At 46.2% G+C, this 17,103-nt stretch overlaps 1 long non-coding RNA gene across 5 annotated transcripts in view; it reads right to left on the bottom strand.

Moving 5' to 3' along the window:
• Positions 1 to 3,627: 3,627 nt before the first annotated feature.
• LOC140483973 (uncharacterized) overlaps positions 3,628 to 17,103 on the bottom strand; it is a 29,023-nt gene continuing 15,547 nt past the window's right edge. For 3 of the 5 annotated variants that reach the window (XR_011962124.1, XR_011962121.1, XR_011962123.1), the window contains 2 exons: positions 7,018 to 14,217; positions 3,628 to 5,293 (listed from right to left, as the gene is read on the bottom strand). This is a non-coding gene — a long non-coding RNA (uncharacterized lncRNA). Of the gene's footprint in view, positions 5,294 to 7,017; positions 15,798 to 17,103 lie in introns of all 5 variants that reach the window. The other 2 variants (XR_011962125.1, XR_011962122.1) reach the window with 2 other exon arrangements.

The raw sequence follows: 17,103 nt of genomic DNA on the forward strand, positions 1-17,103 counted from the left end.
AGGAAGCAGCCATTCATTAACAGAGCTGTCAGGAACTGAAGGTTTTAGATTGAAGGTAATTCTCAGAAAAAAAGGGGAATGGAGAACTCATTTCCCTCAGAGATGGTGGGGAGCAGGAACTCACTGATGGGCTGATAGAGGCAGTAACATGCATCACATTAGAATAAAAGGATATGGATGTAACTGAAATGCTGGAACATGCAGGGCTATGGACTAAAGTCTGCAGAATGGGATCGATGCGATTTATTTGACATTTCTCCAGAATATTAAACTCCAGTCCAATTTGAGAAGTTAAAGCTCATCTGACCTGAATTCCAAATGTCACAATACAATTATCAGAAAGTTATAGCACAAATCGAGGCCACTTGGCCTATCCTGTATGCGTTGGCTATCAGAGAACTACCCCGGATTTACGGTGTTCTGTACTCACCAATGAGAGCAACAATTTCAGACTGTGAACTCTGCCCTCTATGTTGTTATAATCTATTTTCTCAATGCATTTCTTTGGCAGCTCCACACCTTGTTTCCTTGTTTCTTTCCCAGCTCTAACTCCATTCCCCGTGGCCTTGAGGGACTACCATTTCTGCTGTTCAATCTCTCCTGCCTTCCCCCATGTGACAGACTGTCTTTTTGTCCTTGTCTCACCCTCACTTTACTCACAACCTGTTACATTTCTGATGGTTCCCAGACCTCTGTAACTTACACTGCACCCCCTGGGTCAGTGGCTCGAGTTTTGAATTCTCTTCCTCTAGAGATAATTGGAAATCTTTCTGGTTGCAGTTCCCCCCCGATTGTATTTTGAAAAATACAGCAATTGCATCAGCCAAAAGTATTTGTGCGCCTTCATCCACAATTCCGAGCATTTGGATGTAATCTGTGACCCTCCCACAGATGTGCAGGTTTGCTCTATTAGCCATGCTAACATGGTCTGTAGTGTACAATTTAGGTGGGTTGGGTAAGCCATGGTTAATGTGGAGTTATGGGGGTATGGTTGGACAGTTGGTCGTTGCCGACTCGATGAACCGAATAGCCTGTTTTTGTGCCTAAGGGATTGTGTGACTCGAACTAGCATTGATTGTCGTCACGTTTTCCTCAAGCCAGGTTCATTCAGCTCAGGTACACACGCTGCCTTTGTGTTTCTGTGGGTTTGCACTCATTCCACTCATTCTGTTTTACAGCAATTTCACACTGTACATGAGGGTGAGAATGAATTTGTAAATACAAATACTCCAACCAAAACTCCTAACAGATCAGGACCTGTTTCTGCTGATGGCATCACTCACAAGGATCAGGAAAATAAAGTTTCAGTCACAAATTCTACAGGAACACAGAGGTTATAATCACAAGGAAAGGCTAAACAACGTAAAACAATTTTCCCAAGAAAAGAGAAGGTTGAGAGACAGCCTGGTACAAATAGGAAGCTTTGTGCCTGTGTTTTCAGAGATTTGAGGTTGAAATCATTGACTGGAAACATGTTATATCTTACCCCAGGTCATCAAAGGTGCTATCTAAATGTGTATTCTGCTTTATGTCTATCTAACCGAGTTAACAATCAGATGGATAGGTCAGTCTCTGAGTGGTTTCCCAAATCCCTGATTGAATCTGCCTCCCCCACAATCTCCGGTGCCTCACCACTCACTGGGTCACGGAGAAACTCTGCCGTTACTTTGCTGTCACAGCTTCTCGTACCTGCGTAATCCCCACTTCCCTTCATTAAATCCCAGCTGCCTCTAGTCCACCCACATGGGCATGTTAAAGAGCATGACAGGAGAATGGATTGCAACCAAGAGGTCAATAGCCAGAATAAGAGAGGAAGAAGGAAATAAACGGGCTTTGTGGATCCCAGGGAATACAGACTCCAGCATTAGTCCTTGTGGGCATTCCCGCAGTAATACGAGACAGCATTCCATGATGAGAGTTAAACCCGGGTGGCAGGAGAGGGAGCCACTGAACATTAACAGGTTTAGTTCAAACACAGGAGGTTTGTTCAGTCAGTAACAGTGTGTTAGACATGGAGGGGAAGGGAGCAGTGAGGGGAAATGGTACCACAAGCTGCCGATGGATAACTTTCATCAAAACAGGAAGAGGCCATTTAGCCCCTTAACCCTGCTCTGCCATTCATGATCATCACAGCTGATGTGTGTCCTGACGTACGATTTTCTAAACCCTCCAAATTCATCAATAAACTCCACTGCAACAGACAAGATGAGTACAGGAAAACTAAACATCTGAAAATGCTGGAAAATCAGAAACAAAAACAGAAATTGCTGGAAAGATTCAGCAGGCCTGACAGCATCTGTGGAGAGTGAACCTTTCGGGTCTGGTGACTGGTCAGGTGACCAGCTGCAGCTGAGCATTCTGCCTTTCCTGCAACACTCTCTGGAACAGGTTCTGGTCCGAGCAGAATGAGATTGGGCTCAATTATAATTAGGAATTCACTTACCGCTCCCAGTGGGACATTCACCGACACAGTCACACTGGGGAGAGGCCGTTCACCTGCCCCACGTATGGGAAAGGATTTACTCGATCTTGCAATCTGCTGAGGTACCAGAGAGGGCACAGTGGATTTAGATTCTTCACCTGCTCCATGTGTGACAAAGGATTCATTCAAATCTCTTACTAGCGGAGACATCAGAGCATTCCCACCGGGGAGAGTCCATTCACCTGCTCCGTGTGTAAGAAAGGATTCACTCAGTGACCTGCTGAAACGCCAGCAATTTCACTCTGGGGAAAGGTCATTCACTTGCTGCCAATGTGGGGAGAGATTCACTCAAATGCAGCACCTGCTGAGACCCCAGTGAGCCCACACAGGGCAGAGGCCAATCAGATGGTTAGTGTGTGAGAGGGGATTCAGTGATTCATCCTGACTCCCTGAGACCCCAGTGAGCCCACACAGGGGAGAGGCCATTCAGATGGTCAGGGTGTGAGAGGGGATTCAGTGATTCATCCTGACTCCCTGAGACCCCAGTGAGCCCACACAGGGGAGAGGCCATTCAGATGCTCAGTGTGTGAGAGGGGAATCAGTGATTCATCCTGACCCCCTGAGACCCCAGTGAGCCCCCACAGGGGAGAGGCCATTCAGATGGTCAGTGTGGGAGAGGGGATTCAGTGATTCATCCTGACCCCCTGAGACCCCAGTGAGCCCCCACAGGGGAGAGGCCATTCAGATGGTCAGTGTGGGAGAGGGGATTCAGTGATTCATCGTGCTTCCCTGAGACCCCAGTGAGCCCACACAGGGGAGAGGCCATTCAGATGTTGTGTGTGTGAGAATGGAGTCAGTCACTCATCCTGCACCCTAACACTGGGTAGGAATTGTTTACCTCTCTGTGTGACAAGGGATTTGCACAGTCTTCAACACGACTGAGAGACTAGTAAGTGCACAAAGGGAAGTGGTCATCCACCTGCTGTGGGATAAAGTTCACACATCACTGCAGGGCTCTGATTCTGGAGTTACTGTTCATCAGAGTCAGGACTGGACCTTGTACATGATGACACTGTTGGAGTATTGATGTTGTTGTTAATCACATTAACTGGGCTGGAGGTGACTGAACTTACATTGCCGCTTTATGAACTTCAGGGTGTTTCTCTGGGCAGTAAGTCTCCAACAACAGCAATGTGACAATGAGCAATGATCATCTGTTTTTATTTAAATTATGATCGCTTCACAGCACCAGGTACAAGGTTGGAGTCCAGTTTTGGTCAACACACTGTGTGGAGTTCCCACATTCTCCCCAGGACAGTGTGGGTCCCCTCCAGGTGCTCTGGTTTCCTCCCACAGTCCAAAGTTGTGCAGGTTAGGTGGATCAGTCATGCTGAATTGTCCACAGTGTCCAGGATTGTGCAGACTAGGTGGATCAGCCATGGGAAATGCAGTGTTACAGGGATGGAGTGCTGTGGGCGTGATGTTCTTCGGATGATCGGTGGAGTCTGATGGGCCAATGCTCTCCTACCGCACTGTAGGGATTCTATTCTACGATTGAGGATAAAGGCGACGCAGCAGGGTGTCCTTGGAGAAGGAGCATGTGGTGTATATCAATGCTCTCGATTCCTTGAGATAGAGGTGGGCACAGCAGGGGATACAGTGCTTTATCTCCACCGCTGCCCCCTCACCTCCAACTCGACTTTGATTTAGTCGGTTCCCACTCTGTCACTTGTAATGGTTTGCTTTGCCCATAATGGGCTTTATTTCTAAATATTCAACTGATGACACTGGTGTGCTACTGCTGGTGATTATATGTTAACAAAAAGCAAAATAATGCAATAGTGATGTTGATGCTGGGAAGGTTGCTCAGCTGTGTGAGATAACATTTCTGGGTAAGAGAAATGGGGAATAAGAACGCTTCACAGCTCACAGAACGAGGACTGAAAAGCAGTTAAATCAAACCAAAGGCTCAGACAGGGAGGGAATACTTCACTGGAGTTTGAGTAACTGGAAAGTGGTGGTGTCCAGGAGTAGACAGGATTTTGTTCTCAAGTGAATTTGAAATTTTAAAAGCTGTTATATGCAGATAGTTTCGATTCTTTTCGATGTATTTATTGTGGAATAAACTTGTACATTTGCTTTAAAAAAACAAATTCAAAAACCTTGCTTTAAAGATAAATGTTAAATAAAATCCATCAAATCATCCCTCACTGAAAACTGTTGTGGAAGTGTTATCGCCTGGAGAATCCCTGCCCTGCCTACTTCTTCCTACCCAGGCTCCATGGCTATATACATACCTGGAAGATAGCAGCAGGAGAAGGCCATTTGGCCTTTCGATCCTGCTTCACCATTCAATGGGAAACAGCTGACCATCCCGCTCAGTTTCCTGTTCCTGTTGTATTCCAATCCCCTTTGATGACTTTACCTCGAAGAACTATATCTCAGTCCTCCTTGGACTTCACTGCCTTTTGTTCCAGTGACGTTGCTAAGTTACTGTGTGGGTGTAGGCAGGGGTAATGTGAGGGTGCTGCCTCCTGGAGAATGCACTCAGCGCCCCTCATCATCCTGCAGGAACATCAATTGGGTTTCAGCAACGAGAGATAGAAACCATTTCCAGGATATGGGCATCACTGGCTCAGCCAGCATTTATTCCCCATCTCTAGTTACCCTTGAGAAGATGGTCGTGAACTGTCATCTTGAACCATTCACAGTCCATTTGGCGCAGATAGACCGACAATGCTGTGAGGGGGAGTGTTGCAGGATTTTGGCCGAGTGATTCTCCATCTTTGGTTCTTCAAATGTTGTGTAACTTAATCACTATCTGCACGTGATTTTGAGATTTCAGTCTGCAAATCTTCACCATCTAGCACCCTGGATAAAAGGAATATGTACAGATTAGAAATTCAGAACAGACAATTCTAGTTTCTCTGGAATATCTTTTTACCATTTCTCCCCCCAAAGCTGTAACCCTCCAGCCCACTTACTCTCTCCCAACATTCTGACTCTGCTAACCCCTAATGTACACCCTCCCCATTCTCATGGAGTAACTGATAAACAGATCCATGCCACCACTTCCCGTCCCTGGTTAGACTCTGCACCCTTTCTGGGTTCACTTCCTTTCCCTTCAGTTGCTGCAAGTCAATAATGTAACAGCAGAATGAAACAAAAGGAAACAGAAAGGGAGGTGGCAGATCCTGGACAGAAGAGGAACCTTCAGTCTGGGAGAATGGGTCAGATCCTTCTGTGTTTCCCCTTGGTCGATTCCAAGCATTACAATGAGTTGGGGATGGAACTTGGTCCCACATGGGTGTGATGACACTTTAACGCACCAACAGATCAATACTACAAGCAGATGCATTCCTCCTCCAGCCAATCACAGTGTGAAATACTTTCCGCTATTAACCCCAAAGCACATGCTCCAAAATCGGCCCACAATGTGTACATGTGCAGTGCCGGGTTTCCCCTCACACGTGTAGTCCCTGTCTCAGGGATTGTGTGAGTTGTAGTCGACATGAAGCCACTGGAGCCCTATCTCTGGAAAGTGTGGGCTGGATGTTGTTGTGAAGAGAATCCCCATTCAGACACGCAGGACATATGGGCTGTCATTGGGTTTTGCTCAGACATCTGCTTCCATAACCTGATTTCTGACATAAGCAACATAGATTCGACCAATTTGGGGGTGGGGAGGTTAATGAGGCCAAGTAGATTTGTAGCAGAGGTGGCTCAGTGGATAGCACTGCTGCCTCAGAGCTTCAGGGACCTGGGTTTGGTTCCAGCCATAGGCGAATGTGTGGAGTTTACACGCTCTCCCCATGTCTGCGTGGGTTTCTTCTGGGTGCTCCAGTTTCCTCCCACAGTCCAAAGATGTGCAGGATAGGTGAATTGGCCATACTAAATTGCCATACATTTGCAGGTTAAGCCATTAGCCATTGCAAAAGCAGGGTTACAGGAAAGAGTGGGTCTGAATGGGATGCTCATCATAGGGTTGGTGTGGAATCGATGAACGAATACCCTGTTTCTGCACTATAGGGACTCTATTCTATTCTCATGAGGAAGAATGTACTTGTCTCAATGTGTTGTGAATCTGTGGAATCCCCTATTCAAAATGCGGTGGATGCCAGGGCAATGCGCAAATTTAATGAAGAGATACAGATGTTGAATTTGCAATGAGTTGAAGGGTGAGACAGAGCAGGCGGGAAAATCCAGCTGAGACCGAGGTGAGCTCAATCATTACCGTATTAAATGGTGGAGCTGGTTCGAAGGGCTGCATTGCCTCTCCTGTGCCCAATGCTTATCTTCTTACGGTAATGACTGCAAAACTGAATCCAAAACTCACCATCTTCACTAAAGGAGATTTTCGGAAAATGCAGGATAGTCAGGTGGATTAGCATTCCAAACTTAGATAGTGAGGACGTGTGTAGGAGATAATGATTTTGCAATTTTAAACTGAGGGGAGACAGTGATTTATGGTTTTAGACTGTGTAGTACATTCACGGCATTCAAAATTTTCTGTTGTGAATATCGATTCTATACTTTATTACAAAGCCAAGGTCTCTGACAATGAAAACCAAAACACCCAGGAAACATCGCCTCACCTCGTAATCTGATAAAAGACTTGTGAGAAGCCTGGTTGAATTTAGAACACCGATGGAAAGCGGGAAGATTAAGTCCAATCCCAAGATCCTGTGCTTAAACAAAGTAGACTACAACAGGATGAGGCAGTAATTTTTCAAAGTGCACAGCAAAATTATATATATCAGTGAAAAGGAAGGACTGTAGGAAAAGGAATAATCTGCCATTTGTGTCTAAGGAAATAAGGGAGTCTATCAAATTGAAATAGAAGGCATACAAATTGGCAAAGACCAAGGAGAAACTAGGAGATTAGAAAAACTTCAAAGGTCAACAAAAAGCTTGATGGGATTTTGACTGGGTATACAAATGGCTAGCTATCCCCAGGGCAAGAATAGCAGTTTACACTGCTCGAGGAAACCTATTGCATGGGGAACATATGGCCTATTTAATTGTTGAAGTACTTATCTGAAGAGTCTGTCAGCATAGAGATGCACCTGAAAGTTAAATATTACATCGTGCTTGGAAAGCTAGTGCTTCCTAATAAACCTGTTGGACGATAACCTAGTGTCGTGTGATTTTTAAATTTGTCCACCCCATTCCAAGACCCGCTCCTCCACATGAGAATCCTGACAGACAACCCCAACGAAACTGAAACACCTGTCAAGTACTTGACTGAGCCACGGAGGTGTTGGGGAGGGGTGTGTTGTTTAAACACAAAGTGCTGAATTGAACTAGACTTTTTGAACTGCCGTTGCCACAGAGATAATCCTGACAACCAGCCTCCTTTCAAAGCCACAAAGCACATTAACATGGACTTGGCTGTGTCTCAGTACGTTTTCCAGTCACACTGAGATTTGAAATATTCGCCCACGGACAGAATGTACACCTTTCCTTCCAGATGAAAAGGCCAATGATATTCAGATCGACACAGATCAAGTAAATATCAGATCAGAACATGAAGTTCAATTTGAATTTCTCATCTGCAAATCCACCCTTTCCGTACCCTACAACAGAAAAAAAACAAGTCACCATTTTTAATACAGGATGGAACTCTATAAGACAATGATAGTATTAAATTGTAGTTTCCTTGTTCCCCCAAAGCTTTAAATCTCAATCTCACAATTTCTCTCTCTTGTTAACTGAAATCCAAACCAATCTCGTCCCTCCTTTCCTCCACACCCAGTTCTCACAATCTCTCTCCTCGCCTTGAATTCAGTTTCCGAGTTGCTGTCTGCAGATGAAGAACCAAATCAATGAGTTTGACTTGGAGCCTCCAGGGTGTTGGTGAATCCTCCCCCCATCTCCCAGAACCCCCATTCTCTGATGAGAGCCATTCTGCACACACTGGCCAAATCATATCTGGTTGAACTAAAATTAACCAAATTAGAACTATAATTAGAGGCCCATCCTTGTCATTTTCCATAACAATCCTGACTATTCATAAGAGTTCTGACAACTTGCTGTAAAATGCTCCCCCATTGATACTTTGACCACTCGTCAGGACACCAGGCAAAGGGCTATTCCCCTGGGTCGTGTCCTCAGAAGAAAGAAGGAAGGGAGCTGCTAATGACAGATTAATCCCACACATCCACAGCCTCCCTCCCTGGCACTGACCTGCCCTGCACATACGCCACCAACTGGCCAGCACTGCGCCCGTGCACTGATCTCCTTTCCAATGGAACATGCTCTAGATCACACAGGAGCCTGGAGGATTGAGATCAGCTGCTGCCCAATAGAGTGGAGGGGGCTGGGCTTGAGGACGGGAAATAATGGGATTGTAAACAATGAATGAATGTGGAGGACACTTGGGGATGGACAGGTCAGTGAGGGACAGGAGCAGTGCAGCAGCAGGAGGGGATCCTGGACAAACTGAGCAATGGGAGAGTCTGACAGGATTGATACTACAGGGAGGTTCTGTTTGGAGACTCAGGCAGGGACAGGTGGGAGACAGTATTGCCTGGTGGCTTGGGCATGTTTACTAATCAGCCTCTTCAAAGCCGCTGTTACCAAACTCTGAACCCGATCCTCTTGGTCCAGAGGAAAGGACACTACCACCATTTCATAGTGGGTTGGTGGAAATAAAGGAAGATTTGCTCAACCTCACTCACATGGAAACTCCATGAGCTCCTCGTACTTACTGTCTACGGTGGGGATGGAGGAGACAGAGCAGGTGGGAGGGGGTAGGGATATAGGGACTGCCTTTCAAAAGGAACTCACCTGTGTTGGTGTTATTAACAAGACTCAATACACAGTCACAAACACAAAGCTGGTGTACGTGAACGTTATCCAGAATATTAACTCCTATAACTGGGCGACACAGACCCCAATGTACAGAGTTAAGTCCTGGATATCAATAAAAGCCTTGTGCGTGGGAAATCATGTCTCATGAACTGGACTGAGTTTACTGAAGAAGTAACAAAGCGGATTGATGAGGGCAGAGCGGTGAACATGATCTTCATGGACTTCAGTAAGGCATTCGACAAGGTTCCTCATGGGAGATTGGTTCGTAAGGTTAGATCTCATGGAATACTGGGAGAACTAGCCATTTGAATATAGAACTGGTTCAAAGGTCGAAGACAGAGTGTGGTGGTGGAGTGATGATTTTCAGGCTGGAGGCCTGTGACCAATGGAATGTCACAAAGATCGGTGCTGAATCCACTCCTGTTTGCCATTTATATCAATGTGAACATAAGAGGGATTGTTAGCATGTTTGCAGATGACACCAAAATTGGCAGTGCAGTGGACAGTGAAAAAGATTATCTCAGGGTACAATGGGATCTGGATCAGATGGGCGAATGGGCTGAGGCGTTCAGTTTACAAAAATGTGAGAAGCTGCATTTTAGGAAAGCAAACCTGAGCAGGACTTTTGCAGTTAATAGTAAGTTCCTGGGGTGTGTTGCGAAACAAAGAGACCTTGGAGTGCAGGTTCATAGTTCCTCGAAAGTAGAGTCACAGATGGATAGGTTAGTGAAGAAGGCAGTTGGTATGCTTTCCTTTATTGGTCAGAGAATGTAGTATAGGTGTCGGGATGTCATATTGTGGCTGTACAGGACATTGATTAGGCAACTTTTGAAATATTCCAGCAATTCTGGTCTCCTTCTTATCGGAAGGATGTTCTCAAACTTGAAAGGGGTCAGAAAAGAATTACAAGGATGTTGCCAGCGTTGGATAGGCTGTTTTCCCTGCAGCATCGGAGGCTGAGGGGTGACCTGATAGAGATTTATAAAAACAGCCGGTCATGGGTAGGGCAAATAGACAAGGTCCTTTCCCTGTGGCTGGGGTATACAGAACTAGGGAAGAGGGAGGGGAGAGTAGGCAGAGAGCGTGGGCTGAGGGTGGGGGGAAAGAGACGATGTGGGGATTGAGAGTGTCGCACAGGTGAGGACAGAGATGGGGGCAGGGGAGGGCAGGCAGAGGCAGGGGAGAATCAGAGAACGGGGAGTGGAACAGAGGGGGAGGGAAACAGAGAGGGGGGAACAGAGAGTTATTTTATAGATCTACAACTCAACCCTGTTCCTGTTGTTTCCTCCTCACTTTCAATTCCTCTGAAGAGCTCAGAACTTCATAGCTCCTGGCAAGTCAAGTTTCAGGGAGACTGGGTGCAGAAGACTGCATTTGGGACGCTGACCTTTATTGGTCTGTGCACTCATTAATAAAGGGACCTGAGTTCGATTCCACTCTGTGTTGTGTTTGCACATTCTCCCTCTGTGTGTTTGCATGGGCATCCTCTGGGCGCTCTGGTTTCCTCAAACAATCCAAAGAGGTGCAGGTTAGGTGGATTAACTGTGGGTAATGCTGGGTCACATGGTTCAGGTGGGATGGTATTCCGATGGTTGGTAAGGTCTCATGGGCTGAATGGGCTGCTTCCACACTGTATGGATTCTCTCACTGAGTATAAGAGTTAGGAGGTCACGTTGTGGCTGTACAGGGCATTGGTGAGGCCAGTTTTAGAATACTACATTCAATTCTAGTCTCCCCGATTTCAGGAAGATAGGACTCAGCGCCATAATAACAAGTTCCTGGGAAGTGTTGACGAACAAATACACTGTGCAGAGTGGTTTGATAGTGCCTTGAAAGTGGGGCTGAATGTAGACAGGTCGGTGAAGGTGGTGTTTGATTAGATTAGATTAGATTAGGTTACTTACAGTGTGGAAACAGGCCCATCGGCCCAACAAGTCCACACCGCCCCGCCGAAGCGCAACCAACCCATACCCCTACATCTACCCCTAACCTAACACTACGGGCAATTTAGCATGGCCAATTTACCTGACCTGCACATCTTTGGACTGTGGGAGGAAACCGGAGCACCCGGAGGAAACACACGCAGACACGGGGAGAATGTACAAACTCCACACAGTCAGTGGTATGCTAGCTGTTATTGGGCAGTGCATTGAGTATAGGAGTTGGGAGATCATGGTTCGGTTGTAGAGTTTATAGGCTCAGCCACTTTTGGAATGCCCAGACTGCTTTACATTCTAATATCCCTGCTATCGGAAAGATGTTGGGAAACCTGAAAAAGTCCAGAAAAGATTTACAAGGGTGCTGCCAGTATTGAAACATGTGACCCATAAGGAGGGGCTGGGGACATTTTGCCTGGAGTAGTGGACACTGTGGGATGGCATTATACAACGTCTTCAAAACTGCAATGTTTCCTGCAACTGTCACCATTTCAGATACTGCCAGGCCTGCTGAGGATCTCCAGCAATTTTTTTTTGTTTTTATTTCAGATTTCCAAGATTTTGCTGAGGCACTTAGAGTCATAGACATTTAAAAGGCTTCATATTTTGTTGACGCTCACCCCTGGGATGGCAGGACTGATGGATGAAGAGGACTCAATCCTCGTTTAATTCTCCTTTCCTTTGTCTTTCTGAGCTGTTGCCTGCATCACGAATACTCTATCTCCCGTTCCCTGACCTGAATCTGGCCCATCTAAGCCACTCTTTAGCTCCCAATCCCCTGCCAGACTAGTTACAATCTCACCAATGGAACTGGCAATCACCCAACCAAGAGATTTCTCCCAGCCCTGCCCAGGGGTAACCAATCAGGCTGGTACAAGTCTCACCTAGCCCAGAAACGGTCGCAGTGCCTGGAAAATCTAAACCCTTCTCTGGTACACCATTTCTCCAGCCACACATTCAGCTGATCTATCCTCTTGTTCCTGCTCTCACTAGCACATGGCACTGGGTGTAAGTCTGACATTATTACTTTTCATTTTAATATATCTCTGATTTTCCTTTATACATATTTCAGGCCCTCATCCTTTTGTTTCGCGATGTTGTTGGTATCTGTGTGTTCCACAACCATTGGTTATTTACCCTCCAGCTGCAGAACTCACTGTAGCCACTCCATGCTATTACAGATCCTAGCACCAGGGAGGGAACATGCCATCCTTGATTCATGCCTGTGGCCACAGAAATACCTGCCCTTACTCTGACCATTGATCCCATGTCACTATAGCCCTGCAACTGTCTTTCCTCCTGTTCGGTGCAGCAGAGCTATCTGTGGTGTCATGACCCTGGCTGTTGCTGATTTCCCCAAGAGACCACCCCACCCATTCACCCCCAACAGAATTCCAACCGGTATACAGTATCTGTTTGAGAAGGGGATGATCAATGGGGACTCCTGCATTCCCTTGCTGAGCCTTTAACTTGATGTGATGGTCACCCATTCCCTTTGTGCCTGTGTAACCCTCACCTGCAGTGTGACAAACTCACTAAACGTGCTGTCCATAATATTCTCAGTGTCATAGACGGTCCACAGTGAGTCCACTCACAGCTCCAGGTCTGAAAAGCAGTTTCCCAGTAGCGCAGATGGACACACTTCCTACACACATAGCCGTCAGGGACACTAGAAGCTTCCCTTATTTCCCACATTGTACAAGAGGAGCCCGCCACGGGTCTGAGGGTTCCTGTCTCAATGTCTCTCTAGATTCAGCTCGTTACTCCCATTAAGAGAATTTAAAAGAGCTTTCAACCTTCCTTCACTTCAAACATGTCCATTGTAATCAATAGCCCCAATCTTTACTTAAACTGATATATTATACTTTAAAAACTGTTAACAAATACTCCACAGTGTCGCTTACAAATTGGCTGTTCCCATTGGGACCATGCGAAAATCTGAATGGCTTGAACTAAAACTGAGTTTCAGCTTCACCTTCTCCCTGTCTCATCTCCCTTTGTTTTCACCCAACTCCAAAACATTCTCATTGAGCCAAGCAGCACTCAGCGTCAACATGGCCTTCAGCAATTTCTGGATGAACAGATAATTGTTCAGAATCTGTAAAATTCCACCTGAAAAGTTACTGGAATTTGAGTCCATAAGAAATTTTAATGGGAATTTTACAGGGAATTGAAAGTAAGGAGATCACAGGTTAAAGTCATGAAGTGGTTGACTGGGTCTAAACATGACAGTTCCTGCAAAGAGGCGAGGTGTAGTTTGGATAAATCTATGTTCCCTCTCAGACCAATATCTCCTTCCTGGGCTGCAAGGCCCAGAACAGAGCACATACCCCAAGGGTGATCCAACCATGAATTTGTACATGTTTCTGCTATTTGCTTTACAAAAATATGAGAGTCTGGAATAGGGTGGTTCTGGAAAAGCACAGCAGTTCAGGCAGCATCCGAGAAGCAGTAAAATCGACGTTTCGGGCAAAAGCCCTTCATCGGGAATAGAGACAGGGTGCCTGCAGCGTGGAGAGATAAATGAGAGGAGGGTGGGGGTGGGGAGAACGTAGGAAAGAGTACAATAGGTGAGTGGGGTGATGATGAAGGTGATGGGTCAGAGAGGAGGGTGGAATGGATAGGTGGAAAGGAAGATAGGCAGGTAGGACAAGTCATGGGGACAATACTGAGCTGGAAGTTTGGAACTGGGGTGAGGTGGGGGAAGGGGAAATGAGGAAACTGGTGAAGTCTACGTTGATGCCCTGGGGTTGAAGTGTTCAAAGGCGGAAGATGAGGCGTTCTTCCTCGAGGCGTCGGGTGGTGAGGGAGCGGCAGTGAAGGAGGCCCAGGACCTCCATGTCCTTGCTGAGTGGGAGGGGAGTTGAAATGTTGGGCCACAGGACATTGTTTTTACCTAAAAATATGAGCTACTTTTCAACAGACAGAACAGACAAACCTTTCTCGTTCCACAGTTAAATGCCAATGATATTCAGATCTTGATGACTCCGCTGACTGTAGAAACATGCTTTTGAGATCCCGGTCTCAATTATTCTCAATTAATATCTCATAAAAAACAATTCACAAGACAAAGCTCACAGTCAGTGCAAGATGAAGATTAAAGACAAATATTTCCCTGGTGTGTGTCTGATGTGTAAATGCTCCTCTTCAAATCGCCCCGCCCCCACCCAGGATTAGGACATGTCCATGCGCCTCGCTGTACCTTGCCCCCAATAAAGGTGGTGGCCATAACCCAGGTCCTATCATTGCCTGAGGTTCGCAGACATTTTCCCATTTGCTGCAAACGTGGGAGCAGGAGTTTCTAATTCAGGACTAGCGACCTGTACAGAGTGTAATTAAACCCCTCCCAGTCTAAACTGATACATTTCATTCGGTTTCCGCTGCCACTTCCCGTTTCCCGTTTCCACCTCCTTCACACACCAAGGGTCATTCTGGTACCTGTGACCCTTCCTTAGATCCGATTGTAGGAATTCTAAATTTTCCCAGCTCCCATGTGGAAACAGGGCCATCAGCCAAACAAGCTCACACCCAGCCTCCGATGATTATCCCACCCAAACCCATTGCACGACCCTATTACTCTACATTTCCCCTGACTAATGCACCTAAACTATGCATCCCAGAACACTCCGGGAAATGTAGCTTGGCCAATTTACCGAACCTGCATATCTTTGGACTGCAGGAGATAGGGGATAAAGAGTAAATAATAGGTTGAGATGGAGTGCAAAGAGAGACAGAAACATTTGGAAATACAAAGGAGTGGAGAATGATCTTGCTGGGAGGGTGCATCGCTGTTAATGGAGGGGACAGGAACCTGTGTCTGGCAGCATCTCAGTGGACGTGGTGGAAATGGTGGCTGATGATCTACGTTCTGCTGCAAAAAAGACCCTGAGCTTCCAGTTGCCTGCTCTTTAACACATAAGACTGTTCCCTGGCCAACATCTCTGTCTCATGCTTACTGCAGTGTTCCAGTGAAACTTGATGCAAGCTGGCAGAACCCTCTAGAACATACCAAATTGCCTCCTCTTTCAAGCATTCACAATTTCCCCTCCCATGTGGTCAACAATGCCCTCCAGTGCATCTCCTCCACTTCCTGCACCTCTACTCTTGTACCCCACACCTCCAACCACAACAAGGATAGAACCCCCCAGTCCTCACCTTCCACCCAGATACAATACATCATCCTCTGCCAGTTCCACCACCTACAATCAGACCGCATCATCAGAGATATATTTCCCTTCCCACCCATTTCAGCATTCCACAAAGACCATTTCCTCTGCGACAATCCACCCTCCACTCCCAGCACCTTTGACAGCCAGTTCAAGAGGTGTAAAACCTATGCCCACACCTTCCCCTCATGTCAATCATGGCACCAAAGGATCCTCCCACATCCAGCAGAGATTTCCCTGCACGTCCAGACACCTCACCTATTTTATCCTTTGCTCTCGATGTTGTCTCCTCTACATTGGGGAGTCAGGACGCCACCTTGATTCAGAGAACATTTCTGGAACACATGCACCAAACAACTCCACCACCCTGTGGCCGACCACTTCAACGCCCTCTCCCACTCCACCAAGGAGATGCAGGTTCTGGGCTGCCTCCATTGCCAAATCCCAGCCGCTCGACGCCTGGAAGAATAACACCTTATCTTCCATCTTGTGACCCTTCAACCACACGGTATCAAGGTTTGCCCATCTCCCCTCCCCCCACCTTCTCTCAGATCCAACCCTCCAACTCGACACTGGTCTCTTGAACTGTCCCACCTGTCCATCTTCCTTCCCAATTATCCACCCCACCCTCTCCCCATTACCTCCCATCTACATCTACCTATTGCCTTCCGAGTTCCCATCCCACCAACCCCACACACCCCTCTTCTTTACCTTTCAGCCCTCTTACCTTTGGAGAGCTGATGAGTTAAGCAGCCTCCTTTCTGCATTAACAATTCTGTGAACATTTTATTCTGAGCCCTCTAAGGGAATATCAGGGCAGGGTTTGTAAAGAGGTCAGATTGAATGAGGGTCTCAGTGAACAAAAGTGAGACACAGATACAGAGAGGTTTTGGGATGGATTGAAACAAATGTTATCAATTTGCACGGTTGCCAACATTACAGAAGTTACAAAGGGGAGTGATCAAGAGAGTGGAATTAGAGCAGCAAATAAATCTTAAACATTTATGCAGCTAAAGGTGATGCTGGGTAAAGATATCACAGTTAGTACTTATTTCATTCCAGACACACCAGCCAGGGCACACATCCTTGCTGTGTCTACCATATTGATCTCTTTAAGATTTTTGTTCATTTGAAGTGTTTCATGTTTAGATAGTCCAGAGAAGACAGCTTCATTCTCCTCAATCTCTCCTGCCAAGGCAATGCTGCTGTTAGAATTCAAGTCACTATGGCGTGTTACTGGCTGCTTCAAGGACTGGAACTGGCAATTGAGACTGAAAGGTTACTGTATAAAATATCTCCAATTGTATTGCCAGATTGCCAGACACATGAGGGGTTTAAGAAAAAGAACTTAAATGATGGGCACTGAGTGTCAGAGTGCCTACTGTTGTGGGGACATTCTGTTCAGATACAATCTATTGGTAATTATTAGAATTGACTTATCCTGGCTCCAAAGAAGTGGGCAGAGCATTATAACGGTCATCGAAGATAGTAACAAATTTCCCATGGGTTACAAATCGTAAATGACAGAGTAGGCATGAGTTCTGCTGGTAAAGTGTATAAATTTATTCAAAATGGCTCCAATTTACTTTCAGAAACAAATGAGTGCAAAACACATTCCTGAGGTCTTTGCATTCGTCTAAATTTAGACATTCAGGAGAGCTGAAGGGAGAGCTGGTGTTGGCATTTGTAGTAATGATAGGGAAAAACTTGTTTCACAGACAGAGAGCGTTCACAGATGGAAAACTCAGCTTTAACATCACATCAA

Source organism: Chiloscyllium punctatum, chromosome 12, assembly GCF_047496795.1.
Source record: "Chiloscyllium punctatum isolate Juve2018m chromosome 12, sChiPun1.3, whole genome shotgun sequence".
In the NCBI taxonomy this organism is placed as follows: domain Eukaryota; kingdom Metazoa; phylum Chordata; class Chondrichthyes; order Orectolobiformes; family Hemiscylliidae; genus Chiloscyllium; species Chiloscyllium punctatum.